This window comes from Urocitellus parryii, chromosome 12 (genome assembly GCF_045843805.1).
Source record: "Urocitellus parryii isolate mUroPar1 chromosome 12, mUroPar1.hap1, whole genome shotgun sequence".
Classification (NCBI taxonomy): domain Eukaryota; kingdom Metazoa; phylum Chordata; class Mammalia; order Rodentia; family Sciuridae; genus Urocitellus; species Urocitellus parryii.
In genome coordinates, this window is record NC_135542.1 from 60,505,284 (window position 1) to 60,511,620 (window position 6,337).

Genomic DNA, 6,337 nt, shown 5'->3' on the forward strand with positions numbered 1-6,337 from the left:
TTAAGCCAACAACATTTCAAAGGCCTGCTGTAATGGCTCTTTCTTACTGTAGCAAATGATAATTGTTTTCTATAGGATCATTTTCTTTTAGAAGGTAAATTACAAAAACCTGGAAAACGGTTTTATTTATAAATATGGAAAGGCAATTCAGATCTATGGAAACATCTGTAAGTATGTGTATGTATGTGTCTAAATAACTTTATGCATATTTTAAAAGATTTTAATCCTATTAGTCTCTTTCTTTTTAACATATGGGAGAGATGCATATAGTACTTTGCTCTTTCCTCAAAAATTGTTTTTCAGAATTTATGGCATTTCTTGGATTCACTTAAGACTCTTAGAGAAGCCATTTCTTGTGGAGTAATAAAAACATTCTTTTGTGAACATTGATCTTAGTATCTGCTTTTTACCCATTTGTTTATTCTTTCATCCTTTCCTCACTGAAAAGCAGCTCCTGGGTCTGGCTGGGAGTCTGTGCCAGCTAGATAGTGGGTGGACTTCCTTAGAATGTTGTGGGAGACCCACTGATGGGGATTGTGCAAAGAGCTATGTGGCTGAAAAGGAGAGACCAACTGGTTCTCTCGGGATTTGAACACAGACTTCACCAAGGCGGTGACATTTCTGATGGAGGTGAATGAGGCTGGATGTAGACTGAGGTCCCTGTGTGCCATTTTTGAAAGTTCAGACTTTGCCTCCCAGCTGCGGGGACCTGGTGAGGATTGTAGTGGGGGCAGTGGCTTAAAGTGGGCAGTAATGGAATCAGAGGCTCCTACCAAATAGTAAGAATGAGGACTTAAAGCCCAGATCTTCCATGACATCACGGACAAACCTATTATGTAATAAAACAGACAAAAATGGTTAATATGTAAGCAGTCATGATTCTTCCTCTTCTTTCCAACACACTCTGCAGGAAAATTCTGGCAGAGCTATAGGTTATGAATTGGACTTCCTTTAGAGTTCTCTGAGTAAGGCTTTGGGTATTAGAAATTCTTTAATCACTGTTTGTTGCTATCTCATGGTCTGTTGGTTGGTATTCTGACAGTGAGCTCTCAGCCCACAGAGCGCTCCAGGTTATTAGAGTTGCATGACATTTTTTTGGGGGGGGAGGGGTTAATTTTATGTTGGGTGGTCCAAAGGTTAATGCCTATTTGGTGGCAGTTTGAAGACCTAACTGGTTAGTTACTTCTACAAAGAGAAGATGGGCAAGTTCCTAAAGTCCCAAATCCTATTTTGTTCCTGCTACCACAATGAGTTTTTGAGGATCATGTAAGAAAGGGACTTGCTGTGACCAACTGGGGCTTTATCCCTAATACCTTACATAGGTGCCTGTTCTGGGCCATGCACTTAGGATGAAGAACCTCGGGGGTGCACAACAGTGTCGAGGCAGGTAGAGGAAGGGAACCTGGAAGGATTCAGAGTGGTACAGTTAGAGAGGGGACAACTGCAGAGAAGGGAGTAAGAGGAGAAGCAGCAGCTCCTAGAGCCAGATGCTGCAGAGGAGGGAGGGAGGTGGCCTGGAAGCTGCGGTGACTTGAGGAATGCTCAGGTTCCTTAACTTAATCATACGTGTAAAGTCCCTTTTTCCAAATAAAGTAACGTTTACAAGTCACCGTTAAGTAGCATTTACAGGATATGAGGGATGAGGGCCTCCTATCTTTGGGAGCCATTATTCATCCGACCACAGGCACAGTATTCATAAGTCATTTGGCATTTTAATAGTGGAGTCAACCTCTAAGTAGAGCCCTTGCTGGGAGGGCAGGAGACTCAAAAGATACATTTCCTGGGTGTGTCCATCCTCTAATCCATACTCCAGGCTCTGTCATCTCCATCTGGGCTGGAGGGGAAGGATGGGCACTGGGAGGAGAAGATGCTGGCATTCACCAGTAGGGAGAAGATGGGAGATTTCCTCCTAGGCATAACTGCTCCATGGCTGGTTAGAAAGGTGGGCACCCTCTTGGAAGCCGTTTTGCTTTCCATACTCTGTTTACTTCTGCTTAGAGCAACCCTCAGAAGTATGAGCTCTGATGGGAAGATCCTGCTTCCCTGGTGTTTTGACTCCAGGTTTGTGTTCTGATGCTACACTTAATTTTTTCTCTCAATTACCTAAGGTAGCTGATGAATATTTAAGGTCTTTATCTAGAGGGCCAGCTGTGTTGAAAATGCATGATTTTAATCAACAGTGAACCCAGCACTTTGTTTTTAAAAAACAGGGGGGGGGGGGTTTACTGCAGAGTAAAGCACAAACAGTGCTTTATTTGGGCACAGGAGCCATGGTCTCATACTGTAATGGGAGAACTTTATTGGATGCTAATCTAATATCTAAGATTGGGTTCATCTGCTCTTCTTTCTTGCCATTTATGGTAAAAATTTTGCTGCCAGAGCATCATAAATGTTTTTCTTCTTGTTTTTAGTCCCCTCCCAATTACATTTTCATGAAATAGGAGTAGAGGTTACAAGATAATTATCGATTCTCTTCTCCCACTTTTAGCAACACCCCTGCTTTCTTTACACAGGTATGTCTGAACATGGCTGCTGACTGAAAATTCAATATGTGATTTTTAATGCCACTTTGGGTTTTTTTCAAGTTTCATGTTTTTCTGAGGCATTGCCAATGGGTTGCCTTAGAATACAGAATTCCAGCATAAAATCAAAATCTCAAGGAAATTATGTCACTAAAATACTGCTATTAAGAGGAGGGAAAGCTGGAGGAAATACCAGACAGTGATGTAGAAACATCAAAATTCGATGTCAAAGCCATAATGCCTTGAAGCCTTCTGGCCTGTAGGGTGACTGCAAACTTGTCAGTCATTGAGAGCTTTATATTCATCTCCATGTGTTAATCTAATGTGTTAATCTGGTTGGTTCAAAATTAGGTTTAATTGCAATGGTTGCATGTGCTCTTCCAATATCAGACAGACCAGCTGACAAATATCCTTTATTGACTCCTCTGGTGAGGGCCACATTCAGTGACAAGCAAATCTCCTAGAAAAACCAATTTCATTTTTTTTTTTTTTTTTTTTTTTGTGTGTGTGTGCCTGGAAAAAATTATGCATTGAGTGACATGACTGTTTCTCCTTTTCCTGGTCTCTCTTGCTCCCTTGGCCCAAGCCAGTTGCTAGAGATTTGTTCTGCTACAGTAGGCCTCTGATAAGCAAACTCATGTCCCATTGTTGGTGGTTTTCAGGTGTTCTTAGTCCTGGGATTATTCTAAGGGGACTTTGTGCCAAATGTAATGTCTCATCCAGAGGAACTCACCTCCAGTTTTCTAGCTCTGGAGCTTTTTCATTTTCACTTAGGGTTTACCTATTTCTTTGGCAAACAAGGCCCAGCCAGGGGTATGAAGAGAACATCCTTTGGGGACTTTAATGCATACTTCCTGTGAATATATTAAAGAAGGAATTTTTCATGGAAGGAGTATCTCAAAATGCTTCGTTTGCTGGAATTTCCAAGACCCAAAATGTAATGGAAGGATCTGTCCACCATTTTATGAGATATTTATAGTATAAATGTTGGAGACCTTTTGCTATGGTGAGATGAGCATTTTCCTGATATGCCCTGTAGGGTAAGGGGTCATCCTGGAAGTGAATGTGATCTTTCTTGGGCGGGGGTGGGATGAGGGAGAACCATCCAGAAATCACTCCTGGGAAGAAGCTGGACCTCCTAAGTCCAGGACTTCAGCCTTTCTCTGGGCCTCAGTTTGGTGAGTCTGAATTTAAGGAATTTGAGAGAACTTCAGGGGACATTTGCTTCTACCCTGTTGAGTTGATTTTCCTGTTCCATGAGTGAGAATCCCTGACTCTCTCACGTTCTGGAGGCCCAGTTTAGAAAAAGAATACTCAGCTGAGACTCTTTAGTGATATTTGGAACCTCCTTATGATTTTCTGAGGAGCATCCTCTCTTGGTCCTAAGGATATTGGGTCAGAGGTGATAAGCCAGCCCTGAAAAAGATGGGTTGAGAGGGGTGTGAGGAAGCTCCTGGAGGCACAGCAGCCTAAGAGCGTTCAAGTCTTGGGACAGTAATAAGAACTTGTTCCATCTGGTGGAGTGCCTCTCATTTCATCGTCATCATGAATGACTTCCTGGACTCTCCTGTCAGCCTCACTAGTGGTGTCCCTACTCTGGCCTTCAGTTCACAGAATATGCACTAGGGACAGGGCATGAGCTTTCCCAGGATGGTGGCTAATTTTACATAATCGTTTAACCCTGGGAATCATCTCATTAAAAAATTTCATGAGTCTCCCAAGGCCCTCTTCAGGTCCTTCTTTGGCATGAAGCTGCCCCTGGTATCTCCCTCTCCAGAATGCAAAGCTTTTTCTCCAGTGTTCCTTTTGGCAATGAATCACGCACATGTTTTGTGACATATTCCAGTCATGATTTTATGGTGAGCATAATACACAATTCACTTATTCAGCGTTGCTAATTTTGATGTATGGCAGACATCTCTGCATGATGAATCTCTGGAATATTAACTCTACTCTGCACGATGGCTTTGATTTGGGCAGATGTTTTTATCTTTCACCCGTGTCCATCTGCTTTCCATGAAGGGAATTTGGCTGACCTTCAAAGGATGATCATTGACTTCCATTGAAAGCCAATGGAAGTGACATCATTATCGAATTTTTTAAAGTAAAAATGGAAGATAATTAAACGCAGCACAGTAGTTGTAAAACAGATTTCATCGTTACATATCACTTCATAAAGCAAGCATAATTCCTGGTCCTCCACATGACATTCTTTGGAGCATTTTACCACAGAATGATGACTCCCTGACAACTCAAGCAGGAGATATTTAGACCTACCTGTGCTAAGAATAAGGTGAAAATTAAACATCCTCAGAAAGTTCGCTGGATGAAATAGTGTACCCTTAGAATAAAACACATGCTGCTCTAGGTATAGTCAGATGAAACAAATGTGTGAAATCTACCAGGGGGACTTTTCTTCTTTAGAAAATAAATGTATTGCTCAGACAGTACCAATACATTAATGTGTGAGAACAGTTTTGTTATTATGGCTATCCTGAAACTCAAATAGCAGCCCAATGGTGGCTTATCATTTGACATTCAGAAACCTTTCTCATTTTGCTGGATCTGGTCCAAAAGTGTGGGTGGGAACACCCTATTTACATGGCTTACGGACAATCTGGGGGAATAATTCTAAAATCTGAGAATTTTATCTGAGACTAGGTTGCTAACTTAATTACCAAAGGAGATATTCTTACTAGAGAAATATCATCAAATTATCATGTTCTATTGTTTATATATTTCACAGTAAAATGATCCAATCTCGCCTGGCTGTACAGTAGGAGGGTTAGAATCATTATCTAATGTATACTTTGATGTATACTCTTCTAAAATATTTATCAACTTCATTCAGGGACTCCTACCTTTCCTCCATTCCATGATTCAAGTGTTTGCAGGGAGACTTCAGAAAAAAAGGCAGCTTGCAGTAATATAAAAAATGACTAGACTATAATTCTGGAGAGTCAGCTTCTTTTTTCTGTTCAACCAATTTAGTCCTGTGTGCTTGCAGATAGTGCTACTGGCTCACAGAAATGTGATAATTAATGACTTTATATTTAAGAAGGGCTTAGTAGCTTAGTACTCTGGTATGTGGACCTTTTCAAGCAGATAATTTTAGGCAGAAATAACATAGCTTGTCATTTGTTAGGCCTTGTAAAAAGTTCAGCCCTAAGAATTTTGCCTACCTTAACAAGAAAGGTCCCTCCCTCTCTGTGTGAATTGCATGCATCTTTACTGGTTGTTGGGTCACAGGAAGCTTGCCACTCTCTTTCAGTTTGCAAATAAAGTGCATCTTAGATTTCCTTATCTTTAAACAAGTGAAGATAAATTAGGTTATAAGTGGAAGAATGTTCAGGGGTTGAGAACATCAATTCGGCTCTTGGCAGGTGTGAGTCTAAAAGGCTTCTTTGTAGAACAGAAAGTTACCACCAGTTGTGCACCTGCTCCCTAGAAAAGGGACCAGGGATCAAAGGCTGCCTTAGGAGAACTAACTCAATACATGTTGGAAGTGGCTTTGTTTCTTCTTCCTAATAGGTGGCACGTCTGTGCACCTAACAGGAGACAGTGTGTATGAATGGGCTTGGAGAAAGTAAAATGGCTAACCACATGCATGATGTAGGATCACTTAGACAGTGGCAAACAAACTCAGTACCAGCAGAGATGTTCTGCATGGTTTGTGGTTGCGAGAGGCAGCAGAGAAAATGCAGAGACCTTGTTCTCCTCTCATGTAACAGTTGACCTTTTCCTGCAACAGATAAAGAGTATAACAAGAGTCTGAATATGATCAATAATAATTAAGATAGGGAAGGGGTGGAAGG